Source organism: Mesoplodon densirostris, chromosome 2 (assembly GCF_025265405.1).
Source record: "Mesoplodon densirostris isolate mMesDen1 chromosome 2, mMesDen1 primary haplotype, whole genome shotgun sequence".
In the NCBI taxonomy this organism is placed as follows: Eukaryota; Metazoa; Chordata; class Mammalia; order Artiodactyla; family Ziphiidae; genus Mesoplodon; species Mesoplodon densirostris.
The window spans coordinates 54,349,618-54,364,223 of record NC_082662.1 but is presented as its reverse complement, the minus strand read 5'-3'; the positions used below and the strand labels follow the sequence as shown (position 1 = coordinate 54,364,223).

The window sequence follows — 14,606 nt, the reverse complement described above, 5'->3', positions numbered from 1 at the left end:
AAAAGGAACAAAAAAACCAAAAAAGAATGTTCACAGAATTTTTATTTATAAAAGCCCAAAACTAGAAAAACCCAAATATCTAATAATAGGTGAATGGATAAATCAGTTATGGTATGTAAACATAATAAAATACCCAGAGATAAAAAGGGAAAACATTACTGACACACAGAACATGGGTGAATCTCAAAAACAGTAGGCTGAGGGAAAGAAAACAGACAAAATGGATGTAAGTTGTACGATTCCACTCATATGAAGTTGAATATACAGTTATAGATTAGTTTACTTGGGCAGGGTGGAAAGGAGTTGACTGGGAAGACATTTGAGGGAGATTTTTGGGGTGATGGGAATGTTCTATGTTTTGAAAGGAGTATTGTTTACACAGATGTACACATTTGTCAAACTTCATTGAACTATATATTTTTAATTGTTTTATCATATGTAAGTTATGCTTTAATAAAGTTAATTTTTTTAAAAAAAAGATTCTAGACTGGAAAGGAATATACAAATAAGGGATCAAGAAGATATTAGAGAGATTTGGGGGAAAAACCCTCAAACTAGTCATCTGAGAGAGTCTCCAAAAGGTAATCACCCAATATGGCATTTTCCATGGATAATTTTTTTTTAATTCTAGTGATTTGCTGAAAACTAGCCTAAAATGTAATCAAAACTCAAAAAGCTGCGACTTCCCTGGTGGCGCAGTTGTTAAGAATCCACCTGCCAATGCAGGGGACACAGGTTCAAGACCTGGTCCGGGAAGATCCCACATGCCACGAAGCAACTAAGCCCGTGCACCACAACTGCTGAGCCTGCACTTGAGCTCACGTGCCTAGAGCCCATGCTCCGCAACAAGAGACGCCACCACAATGAGAAGCCTGCGCACCACAATGAAGAGTAGCCCCCGCTCACCGCAGCTAAAGCTTGCGTGCAGCAACAAAGGCCCAACACAGCCAAAAATATATAAATAAATAAATTCATTAAAAAAAAAACCCTCAAAAAGTTAGCAAACCCTTTGTTGTGTCAAAAATGGCACTTTCACAGTGGTCATTTTCACTAGTGGTACACTGTTGTAATAAACCATCTAAGAAATATGAGCACTGTACAGTCAAAATGTTCTTACATCATCCCTGGATACAGTTGCTAAACACAATCTTTATCTTCTAATTCAAGGTCATTAAGTAAGACAGCATATTAAAAACCAGTAAGGAATGCCTTTGGCATTGATAAAAGGATTCATGTATTCCATCAAAATATTCACGGGAGGGGGCCTCCCTGGTGGCGCAGTGGTTGAGAGTCCGCCTGCCGATGCAGGGGATACGGGTTCGTGCCCCGGTCTGGGAGGATCCCATATGCCGCGGAGCGGCTGGGCCCGTGAGCCATGGCCGCTGGGCCTGCGCGTCCGGAGCCTGTGCTCCGCAACGGGAGAGGCCACAACAGTGAGAGGCCCACATACCGCAAAAAGAAAAAAAAAAAAAAAAAAAAAAAAAAAAAAAAAATATTCACGGGATTCCATGAGAACTACCAAAAGAACTGCTGAATAGAGCATCACAGAAACACTTCTGACGTGCTCAGCATCTCAACTGTGAAACCCTTAAAACTACCGATTGACAGGTAACTGTAAATAATGGAAGGGCAGTCACAACGGCACTGTCCTTTTCTGTAGCAGCACTAGCCTAAAAGGACTGACAAGAGCATGTTGGGATCATTAATACATCAGCCTCTCTAAATCAAAGAAGGTAAGCTAAAACTATGAGGTGCTATTTTTTATTGTTAGATTGCCATTTTTTTTCTAATAATAGACTGTACTCCAGATGTCACAGAAAAACAGGTGGGGGCTTCCCTGGTGGTGCATTGGTTGAGAGTCCGCCTGACAATGCAGGGGACACGGGTTCGTGCCCCGGTCCGGGAAGATCCCACATGCCGTGGAGCGGCTAGGCCTGTGAGTCATGGCTGGTAAGCCTGCTCATCTGGAGCCTGTGCTCCGCAATGGGAGAGGCCACAACAGTAAGAGGCTCGCGTACCGCAAAAAAAAAAAAAAAAAAAAACAGGTGGGAATATAAATTTGCACATTCTTTTAGGAGAGCAACTGAGCAAATATCTATCAATATATTAAATTTATATTCTCTTCTACCCAGAATATCTCTTCTGAGTGTCTCTCCTAAAGAAGTATTTGCAAAAAGGCACACAGATGTGTGTACAAGTATATTTACTGCATTGGTTTTTTTTGGTTTTTGGTTTTTGGTTTTTTTTTTTCGGTATGCGGGCCTCTCACTGCTGTGGCCTCTCTCGTTGCGGAGCACAGCCTCCGGCTGCACAGGCCCAGCCGCTTCGCGGCATGTGGGATCTTCCCAGACCAGGGCACGAACCCGTGTCCCCTGCATTGGCAGGCGGACTCTCAACCACTGCGCCACCAGGGAAGCCCTGCATTGTTTTTAATAACAAAACTCCTGGAAAAATTCAACTATCAAATGTAATCAGCCATTAAAATAATAAAGTTGGTTGGAAAGTATGGAAACAGGAATGGGTAAGAAACGGTTAACAGCAAGCCTGTGACTCAATCCTTCAGCTGGGGATTCCCAGCTTGATACCAGACCTCCATGCAAACAAGCTAAAGGTTTTTAATAGATAACAGAGTCCTCATTTTAAAATGTCAGGAAATACCTGATCTATCTTAATTGCTTTTGTAAATAATCTGAGAACATATGGATTTATAGAGCTTGGCTGGCTGGAACATGGGAGGTAATCACAAAGACATTTTCTATTTGGGTAACTAATGGAGTACAAACCTTGGGACTCCCCAAACAGAAGAGGCTTCCTTTAAGAAAATGTTTCTGTATATATTGTTCACAACTTGTCTGATAACCCAAAACAAACAAACAAAAATGTGTCCCAAGGTTGAATTTTGCTTCTATAAACACACTAAAAATCACAGTAAAAGTCTGTTATGAATATGTTTATAAGTGACTTAATGTCAGTCTATATATAAGTAGGTATTTTAAGCATGCTGATAATATGTCCTAATATGAGAAAGTGACATTCTTTGGAAGCTGTGTCTACTGGCTGGGGGCCCCTCCGGCCAGGAATGTTGGTGCCTAGCTCCTGTGTTAGCCTCCTGCCTGTAACATTCAAGTCATGACTAAGGTTGGTGTTGGGTAAGATCTCTCATTTACAGGAGGCTTTGGCGATTCAAACCTTTGTGTTAATACAGAGACATTATCTAATATATACAACCCAACAGGGAAGACAGTAAGTTTCAGGATATATGCATTATTTGCCCCTTTTTGCAAGGAAAAAAATACATATTTGTGTGTGCACAGGTTTCTAGATTTAGAAAGATAGTCAATTTAATAATACTGCTAACTTACAGGAAGTAGAAGTGGGGATGGGGAAATAAAAAATTAGACTTTTACTTTGTAGATACTAGTGTTGTTTAAATTTTATTTAAAAAACATGTATTATGTTTAGATCTTGAAAGGTAAAAGGGACAAAAAGATAATGGCTAAGATGGCCTAATGAGAGAGCAAGACAGATATACAGCAAGATAATGACAACACAATAGGATAATTATACTGTAAGGCACATACATACAATGGCAAAGGTGTGTACCATGTGCTCAGAGAAATTATAAAAGCAGAGTGACTCCCCTGCCTGGGGAAGTTTGGGAATGCTGGAATGAGAACACAGTAGAGACCTCTCTCGTAAAAGAAAAAGAATGGAGTATAAAAGCAGAGCGACCATTTGTCCTCATTTGCCTAAAATAGTCTCAGATTACCCAGCATCATTAATAGTGCTCCACTTCACTCTCAAAAGTGTTCTAGTTTGAATGACATATAGAGCTGCCCTAAGTTAGTGCTTCTCAAATTTTAGTGTGCATCAGAATCACCTTGAGGACTTGCTAAAACACAAATTGCAGGGCCCACTCCCAGTGTTTCTGATTCTGTACGTCTAAGGTGAACCCTGAGAACCTCATCTCTAACAAAGTTCCCCTGTGATCCTGGTGCAGCTAGTCTAGAGACCACAATTTGAGAACTGCTGCATAGAGGTGTAAAAGTGCACGACTGTCAGTGAAACTAGTAACTAGCTCTAAATGAACTGTTATAAGGTCTCTAAAAGCAACAGAAAGGGCAAAAAAGTAATTTAGACCAGTGTTACTACAAGTGTGGACTGTGGATTGATGCTTGACCCACAAAGAGATAAGTACCAAAACTGGGAATAAGCATTTAGAAATCGTGGAATGCGGCAGAGTCATGTAGATCTATTAAATTTAGTAATACAAAACACAACTTACATTGTACTTATTTTTGTAATTTCATTTTTCCAACAATTCATTTTTCTAATAATTTTACAAAAATGTCAGTCCATGAAAGACTGAGGGAGGGGAACCATAATCTTTTACCACCGATAGTTTGAGAAACACTGGTTTAGATAGACTATTTTGAGAGGGTTCTTATAAACAATGCTAAGTAGACTGGTCTTTATCCTGTAAGCAGCAGGAAGTAATCAAAGGCTTTTAAGTAGGGAAGTATTGAGTCCAGATTTCTATTTAAAAAGGTGGGGCTTCCCTGGTGGCACAGTGGTTGAGAATCTGCCTGCTGATGCTAGGGGACACGGGTTCAAGCCCTGGTCTGGGAAGATCCCACATGCCGCGGAGCAACTAGGCCCGTGAGCCACAACTACTGAGCCTGCGCGTCTGGAGCCTGTGCTCCGCAACAAGAGGGGCCACGATACTGAGAGGCCCGCGCACAGCGATGAAGAATGGCGTATGCTTGCCACAACTGGAGAAAGCCCTCGCACAGAGATGAAGACCCAACACAGCCAAAAATAAATAAATAAATAATTAATTAATTAAAAATGAATATCTGCTTATTGAAAAAAAAAGGAAAATGCAAATTGTTTAAAAAAAATAAAAAGGTGATTCTGGTAACAGGATAGATTAGTGGTCTTCAAACATTTTTAAACACACATTCCTATCAGTAAAAATGTATGTTGACCACTCACCTTATTTTTTATAATTATAAACATTAATATATTTATATGTCATAGTGTTTTGAAACATATATAAAATAAAAACATCATGAGAGTAAGGTAAAAACTAAAAAGCAAGATTTTATTGTCATTCTCCTACTCTCCCAGTAGATTGTCCTGCACATTTTGGAAACCATGGTAGTAGATGTCTCTCGGTAAGGGTTAAGGGTTAGAAACTGGTTGGCCATCCAACCCTATGACTCATATTTAATAAAAGCTAAACTATGTCCACAAAGCAGGCCTGGAAAAATACTACAATTTCACGGCATTGGGTAATATCTAGGGAAGGGCACTAAGGCCTTCAGAGTATATGAGGATAGAAGAAGAAATGCAATTAACTTTATAGCTAAACATCCAGGAAGTAGCACGTACACTAAAAGGAACCTATGTTTCACTCATTTTATGGTCATAGGAAATCTTCAACCAAACAATTTTGACCTGTTTGGCCTGGCTAAGAAACTAACAGGGCTTACAGCAAGGAATTTCAAGTTTGTTTAAACATGGTAATGCTGAGTCTACCTTGTCATAGATAGGCTACCTACAATCAGTCAGAGCCTAGACATTAAAATGCCACAGTGTGCCGCTGTCCTCATAGTTGCACAGCCTCCAGAGAACCAGCAGTTTTTTATGTTCAACAGCTTCCACTCCATCACTGATCAAGAGAGTTTGTGCCATGAATTTTTCATGTCTGGCTCACTGCGGTATTTGATTGAAGGAAATTATTATAATATTGTGGCTTTTAAAAAATACCCATGCCCTTAGCCATCACCAATTAATGCAATATTTGAGAAAAGCTGATGCAAAGTTAGAAATTTAATTTGATTCAAATTTCTAGGTGGAGGAAACTTATTGAAAAGATTTATTAACCTCCTCAGTTTAAGAATGTAGGCCAATTAAGGACCCTGAGAAACACACTCTTCAGACTCCCAGTAGCACACAAAAATGTAACTCCCTAAGACATCTTATGTTTCTTTCTTGAACTGAACAAGATACCTTATACCTTGAAAATTTGGTTTAACAAGACATCTTATACTTCTATATTAAAAAATTGAGAGAAGAGATTACTGGCAATCTGTTTGGGGAAGTACAGGTAGTCAACCTGTAACTGCAGGTGTGAATTGGGCAGATCACAATTAGACTGCATGTAACTCCTCAATGGCAATTCCCCAGAGCTCAAGGGAACTAGGGACTCTGAACAATCTAAATGCTATTAACTGTAGATGAAGTCATGATTTCAGAAGTTATTCAAAAACTGAAGTCCATGAACAACTTTAAATTTCTTTTGCTTCCTTTGGAGTGCAAAGCTCAGATTGTGTTTAGTTACCATGGCTTTATCCTCAAAGCTCAGCATTTATGAGGTACTGATTAAATGGAACACAAACTCACCTTGCTAGAGAGTAAATGGTGGCTCTTCACTCAAACTACACATAAACACATCTGCTGTCATCCTAATGTATAGTCAAGACAGGTGTCCTGGCCTTGTGTCCCTATCAAATGGCAAGGCCTTTTCTAAACCCCTTAGATGTAAAAAATACTATATTTTTGGCTACTGCCAAAACACTGTACTCCTGGAATTTTGGAAAAAGATATATATAAATTCCAAAACTATCCTGATATTTTGGGGCCATGTGCCTAAGCCATAGGCAACTTTTAAGTCCACTTAATGTTGGACATTTAGGACATCAAAGCTGAAAGACACCATGTTAAACTCAGAATCAGAAATGAAAACTGAGTCACTTCATCAGAATAACCCAATTAGCTAAATACTAATTTTTCTCATTGAACTATTCAAAGTTAATCAATGCATATCAGTTTCTGCCTGTAGCTTGGCCACTATGTATGAACAAAGTTAAACTGTTTTATGATATGCTCTTGTATTCCTGTTGGTGGCAGTTTTCTCCAATGATCAACAAAAAATACAAATCTGGGCAATTTTCACACTTAGGGATCTCTGATGTGTAGCCAGTCACTAACTGAAAGAACCAGGCATTCATACTCCTCACTAATGATTAGTTTCCACCTCAGATATTCTGTTCAATTCTCCCCACATTGCAGACTGTGTGCCCTTAGCTTCTCTCCAGAAATAGAGTCATGCCACTTTTGGCATGCTTGTGATATTCAAAACAATCCTAACAAATTGCAAAATAGGCCAAACTATGCTTTGGATACCCTTCCCACTAATGTTCACCATTCTTCCTTCTCTTGGTCTTTTCCCAAAATCCATTTTATCTGTCACTAATTCAAGTAACTAGTTTTTTGGCGTTTACTGTGAGCATTGCAGGATCATTCTGTATAATATCTCATTTATCTTCTTAACAAATGTATAATCTCCATTTCACAAATGCATTAAACTTCTTACAATTTCAAAAAAACAAGGGGGAAAGCACTTTGAAAATGGTAATGACAGGAAGACAGTGCAACTGAGTGAAATTAATTTCACCTTGGGGGGAGGGACGGTCAACGGTTAAAGACATTTTTAGCAGGTAACTACTTTAAAAATGAGAGTCAGATATTACAAATTTTCAATAGAGAGGGAATGAATGTTTGTAAACCTGACTGTCAACATCTACTTAACTCATCTTCCTCTCTATCACACTCTGCCCTGGAGCTTCAAGTTCCAGAGAATAATACAGAGAGGGACTGCCTTTCTCAAGGTAGAAGCTTTACCCAGCCCCAATTATCAAAGTCACGCCCATCAATTAAAAGCTAAAACTAAATGAAAACAGGACAGTCCCTGAAAGGCTGCAGACCTGGGCTTCAAAGCTATCTACCAACCAGACACTGTGGGCACAGCATCAAAGCAAAGAACAAGACCAGTTTGGTTTTGTTCTTTTAAGAGTAAGATCAACATTAGAGAATGCTCATTTCACAGAGATTTTACTAACTTCATTCAATCACAAGGCAGCTTCACAAATGCATGCAATCCATATAGACAGAATTCAAATCTGAAATTCTTAAAACACAGTATCTTTGTTTACAATATTATTGTTTGGCAGGTTTTTAAACTATATAAATGGTAATTATACTATATATTTATCCTTCAGCAATTTTTTTTAACTCAACTTTACATTTTTAAGATTTAGTCATGATGACATACACAGCTAATCTGTTGATGAGCATTTCCTATTGGTCACTAACACAAAAACAGGATTAGAACTAAATATCTACTTTGATAACCAACTTTTTTCCAGTTGGTTCAATAACCAGTTCTCGAAATATGGGAGAATCTATAGCTTACGAGCTTTGAAATCATAGAGAGCTGGGTTCTACTCCTGTGACCAGCTCTGTGTTGTTGCGGTCAATTGTTTAAATCTCTCTATATTTTAGTTACCTCATTTATAAAATAGTTAATAAAAAATATTAAATATTTACAGTTGAAAGGACTGAATAAGATATAAAGCAGCCTGGCACACAGTGAACATTCAATAAATGGTAGCTACTATTATCATTAATAACTCTTCTCAGTCAAAATTATTTAAGATATTTGGGGGCTTCAAAAGAGCTAATAATTATTTTAGCGGAGATTTTTCCTTTGTAATCAATAGTGGTTGCTTCTCAAAAGACTGAACAACAAAAAATTTCACCAGTGCAATGAATACAAGGGAGGTGGGAGTGGCGAGGCCTATAGCTGGGAGTTTTAAAAAAAAACAATTGGTTTATAAATAGAAATGTAAGGGCTTCAGTAAACTAAACCCTCTTAAGGATAAACATACACTGAATCCTAACCCAGTGCTATTCAATAGAAATAAAATGTAAGCCACATATGTAATTTAAAATGTTTCTAGTAGCCACATGAAAAGTAAAAAGAAACAAGTAAAATTAATTTAAATAATATATTTTAATTATCCTTATATAAACTATCATTTCAATATGTAAGTGATATAAAAAATAACAAGGTATTTAGGTTTTTACACTAAATCTTCAAAATTTGATGTGTATTTACATTTACAGCACATCTCAATCCCAACTAGCCCTATTTCAAATGCCTAATCACACGGGCAACTGGCTAACCATGTTGACAGTGCAGTTTTAACCTAGGCCTTTTCAGAAAGAGCCCTGTACAGTGTTTTTAGCAAAGACTTCTGTTTATCAGCTAATGTAGCCTCTATGCCTTTTATCAAAGTAACTATCAGTATGAGACCATTCCCAAATCTGAGTTCTTCCCAATAAAAACAGCAAAGCTCCTTATTTTTATCAGAATTAAATACCTCAGTGAACGAGCAAAAAGTGGGCGAAGAGTGGCTTACAGTTTACAAGACTCATCCTTGAACATTATTTCATTTCGACTTCCCCAAACTCAGTGAGGTGGATCATTTACAAATGGGAAAACAGAAGCAGAGTCAAGTAACTTGCCAAGAGTTACACAGTAGGTGGACCCAACCCCATGTCTCCAAACTCCACAGGCTACACAGTTATACAAATGCAAAAAATAAGCAGGCTTTCCATCTTCTCTCTCCATTTGCACCAGAGCCTAGAATGAATACTTTGAAAAAAGGCATCCAAGTCTACTAAAAAACATCAGAGTACGGAAAAAAAAAAAAAAAAACAGAGGGGCTTCCCTGGTGGCGCAGTGATTGAGAGTCCGCCTGCAGATGCAGGGGACACGGGTTCGTGCCCTGGGCCAGGAAGATCCCACATGCCGCGGAGCGGCTTGGCCCGTGAGCCATGGCCGCTGAGCCTACGGGTCCGGAGCCTGTGCTCCGCAACGGGAGAGGCCACAACAGTGAGAGGCCCGCGTACCGCAAAAAAAAAACAAAAACAAAAAACAGAGCAATGGTCAAGCGATCCCAAAAATTAAGGTGGAATAGTCCTGTTTCTCAAAATTTTACTCTACTACCAAGGTGAGCAAAATCTTAAATAAACAAATTAAACCCCGCTTTAGTTTCCCCAAACTAATGTATTTTTGTTAAAGTTTAACAAAGCAAGGAAATTCAGACTACTTGGTTGTTTAGTTTAAGGATAATTATTAAGTGCTTTTAAATAAAAATGCAATTACAAGGATTACTGAATGCTGAGCCTCTCAATCACAAAGTTCTAAAAGTGAACTCATCATGGGAAAATATACAGGTTTTTCTTTTTAAGAATACTAACTGAAAGGCAAGATACCATAATTTTATCAGCGATTATTTTCAATGGTAGGTGGGTCTGGTGTGCTTTTAGTTCCTTTTCTGGAAATTCTCTCCAATTTTTCTACAATGAATATGTTAGTTTTATAGTTATAAAAAATATGAATACATGACTTGAACTTATTAAAGCATCTTTAAACACAAATGAGGGATTAATACAATTTACCTTCAACCTTAAACACAACTATTATTGATATACCAAGCTCACCTTATGTGACCGTTAATAGGACCTCAATTAGCAAAGGGCAAATGCCTTCAGAACTCAGTTTACAAATTCTATCTGTAAAGTACCTTCCAGCTCCGTTATTTATTAACTTTCTAATTATTTTAAATTTTGAACTCTCCTTATAAAGGTTGTTAGGGGCGTAGAAACGTCAAGCTCATTTTAGCTAAAAGCCCCGACCTCACCTTTTTCTGATGCTGCAAAATGAACCAATTTGAGTTTTTACCTCCATTCCTCCCTAGCTTTACTTTTAACAAGTTATGCGCAAATGAACTGGCAACCAATAGGAGGTTAGACGGCCTAGAAGTAGTATTACCATCCTCGGCGTAACAGATTTTTCTTCTAAGTCTCCAGAAGCCTTCTTCGTTCTTTTAAGAAACACTTGTTTATTGCACACCTACCCATGGCCAGACTCTCAGTGCAGTTGAGAAGCAGCCTAGGGAAATAAGGTCCTTAAAGGCCACCCTCTCAATCGCGCAAACCAGTAAACAACTAATTCGAATCCAAAGTGATAAGAGCCATCTGGAGATAATGTCAAACTGCCAAGAGAACACTCCAGGGGGAGATTAATTCGGCCTGCTAGGTGTCCCAGGAGGGCTGAGGCGCTTTGGAGGGGGTGGGGGGAAAGGATTTGAAAACGCTTTCCTGAGCTTGACATAAAGCAGGAATCCAGCGATTTCCCCAAAGCCTGGAGCCAGAGCACTCTCCGCCTGGTCCTCCCCATCTATAAAGTGAGGCTAGCAGAGCCCAGGCCTGATGTCGGCCTGGGAACTCATCTACGTGACCACCAGGCTCCCAGATGGGGTTGGGGCCAAGTGGCCCCTCAGCTGGGATCTGAGTAACCCCTCCTCCGGGACCCCGAACAGGCCACCACCTGTTCACTTCTTTCACCGTCACCAGTTGGGGAAAGACTCCGCCCAGCTCTGGGGGCGAAGCACAGGCACCCACTTGGGTGCAAAGTTTGATCCCGGCCACTCCCGGTACAGACCCGGGCCGAGATTTGAGTGCCGCCAGGGCCTGCCGGGGAGGGGCGGCTCCGTGGCCCGCGGCCTCCGGCAAGCCCTGCACCGAGGGGCGGGGACCACGGCGGGGTCACCGGGCCCGACGCAGACGAACGGTGCCCCGCACCCTCCGCGGGCCCGGCCGAGCGCCCGGCGGCGTCCAGGGTCTCCCGTGCCCACTCCTGCCGGAGGGCAGGCGGAGAGCGCGCCGGGGCAGCGGCGGAGGCTCCAGACGCGGGGCGAGGGGTCCCCGCCGCGTAGCGCACGCCCAGCCCCCTGCTTTACCTGGTCCGGCGGCGGCGCCGGTGGGAGCCCGGGTCGGGCGGGCGGACTCGGCGTCAGCCCTCCCTCACCTGGGCGGAAGTGAGAGGCCCAGGAGGACCGCGCCTCACCTGGCAGGCCCTCCCCTCCCTCCTACCCTCTCCGCCGGGGCGGGGCGCCGAGGTGGCGTGGGAGGGGCGGGCGGGGGAGCCTGGGGCCGCGGGAGGCCGACTCTGGGGGGGAACGCGGGGGCGGTGGACTTCTCTACTTTCTGCAGGTAAAGTTCTACTGGGCGAGGGAGGGTTAAAGAGGCAGGAAAAGGTGGGATCTGAGGGCCAAATGGGCAGACGAAAAGCCAAGTGGTGGGGAGATCCGGCTGGACAGGTGTAGGATGGCTGGGCTGAGAGGAGACCTGAAATCATGGAAATTAAAGGAGGACATTGATGAAAGGATTTCGTCAAATCTGCTTGGTCCCTCTTTGTCTCTTACCTTTCCCGTTCTGTCATCCCTCCTTGTGTCGTCTTCACCCGCTGACCCCATATTAAATCTAAGTATAACTGGAGGTTATTTTTTGCTCATTTAGTTGAGGAAAGGAAAGAAACCAATCTAGCAGTATTTGCATGCGATATGCCGGGCGCTAGTTTATATACATTACCTCATTTGAAGAAACTGCGCACCTACGGGTTAAGTAATTTGCCCAAAATTTGGGACCCAGATGGGATCTTCTGACTATAAGTCCAGTGTTGACTTCCCTATATGTTTTAACATTTTTGTTCTTGATATCATAGCTTGACTTTGAGAAAGATTGTGTAGAACCTACAACAGCTTTATTAGACTCTCTCTAATGTAACTAACTAGAATTTTGATGATAGGCGTTTTATTTTGTCTAATACAGTCCACACATTAATGGTAAACAGAATCAATCTTCAGATATGTGTTCATTAAATAAATCTAGTATTTGTTAAACACTGTGATTGATTTTGTAAAATGTTAAATATGGGGGATACCTGTCCTCAAGGAAGATGGTATGTTCAAGACAGCTGCAATGTAAGGACATCTGTTGTAAGATCATGCACTTGACACCTCTTAGTGTTATTGTTAGTAGTTTTTTTGTTTGCTTTTTTTAAAATAAATTATCACTTGTTAGGCCTGGTAAAAGGATACACAGGATACAAAATTTCAGCATGGTCTCTGCCTCTTAAGAATGAACAAACTATTGAAGGAAATAAACTTATACAACAACTTAAATTACCAAATATGTACAATGAAGCCAGAACTTTCAGAAAATAAAGAGATCTATTATGCTTGATGAAAGCATCTCTTAGGATTTAAACAGGTCTAACAGGTGTTTGGGATTTGCTTAAGGTAAAATGGAGAAGGAAATGCTTCCTAAATTGGGGTGAGGGGGAGAGGGGCAGCATACAGGTGGAGACCAATTATCTCAAAGCATCACCTTGCAAACATAGAGTAAGGTCTCTTCTTACTCTAACATTTGATGATGGTCATGAACATATTCCCCCTTTCTCAAAAAATAATGTGACTTTGGTGAATTCCCTGGCAGTCCAGTGGTTAGGACTTGGCGCTTTCACTGCAGTGGCCTAGTTTGATCCCTGGTTGGGGAACTAAGATCCCACAGGCTAAGTGGCTTGGGCAAAAATAATAACAACAAGAACAATGTGACTTTTAATTGACTGTGAAACAAAGTTCAAACTCCTTTTCTTAGTATCCAAGGCCCTCTAAACTCTCTCCTGGCTGCCTCTTCAACCTACTCTTCCATTTCACTCTCCAAGATCTGACGCTGGCCAAATGGTCTGGTCTACTCTATGCCCTTGGAATAACCACACCATGACTTTTCTTTTGGTTACTCCTCCCCTTTTCCATGCTTGGAATGTCCTGTGAGCTCTACCCTTCCCCCAGGGCCTCAATGATCATTCCCAGAAAACATCCATCTCCACCACATTTAATCCCATTTTCTCCATATTTTAGTGTGGTTATTTAAATTTCTGCTTTCCTCTGGCTCTTACCTGGAATTTTAAAAAATGTTTGACTTATTCAATACATTTTTTAAGGCACATACTCTGTGGTAAACATTTTCTGGCACAGAGTTTTTTTGGTTTTTTGTTTTTTCAACCTCTGAGAACCCTCAAGAGTATTTTATTCACAGAATGATGAAGATGAACACAGTTTTTAAGAACACATCTCTGAAGTCAGAAGATCCGAGCTTGAATCCTGATTCCACCATTTCCTAAAATATGCGACTTTGACAAGTTATTTAAACCTTCTAACTCCCATTAGTGAAATTTCAGTACCAGTACTTACAATACTTCATATGGTAGTTTTTAAGGTTAAATGAAGAAATTACATGTATTGCATACACCTGGCACATAGAAAGTACTGAATAAATGAAGCAGCACATAGATGGGCATGACCATGACAGATACTTGTGACAGCAAAGAGAAAGCCAAGAGTAGTCGTAAATAAAGTGAGGCCAGAGCAGATGGTGGAGGACCTGAAAATACTACGGAGAACTTTAAGTTATAAGACTTTATCCTTCATCTCTAAGAAATTAAAGAGCCACTGAAAATTTCTGAATAAGATTTTTAATTTTTGCTTTTTAAAAAAACATTTAACTATTGGTGTTTATTTTTTAAAATGCTTGATTTCTTTAGAGCAGTTTTTGGATCTATATTGAACAGAAGTTACAGATTTCCTGTGTACCCCCTTCTCCCACACATTCATAGCCCCCCTCTTTACCAACATCCCCCACCAGAGTGGTACATGTCTTACAACTGATGAACCTATATTGACACATAATCACCCAAGGTCCATGGTTTACATTATGGTTCACTCTTGGTGTTGTACATTCTATGGGTTTGGATAAATGTATAATGACATGTATTCACCATTATAGTATCATGCAGAATACTTTCACTGCCCTAAAAATCCTCTGTGCTCTGCCTATGCATCCCCCTG

The 14,606-nt window shown here is 40.6% G+C and overlaps 1 protein-coding gene across 3 annotated transcripts in view; it reads right to left on the bottom strand.

The window, feature by feature from the left end:
* PATJ (PATJ crumbs cell polarity complex component) overlaps positions 1-11,782 on the bottom strand; it is a 380,458-nt gene extending 368,676 nt beyond the window's left edge. For all 3 annotated transcript variants that reach the window (XM_060089886.1, XM_060089883.1, XM_060089884.1), the window contains exon 1: positions 11,658-11,782. The gene's annotated coding sequence lies outside the window, so the exon portion shown is untranslated. The remainder of the gene's footprint in view (positions 1-11,657) is intronic.
* Positions 11,783-14,606: the final 2,824 nt, after the last annotated feature.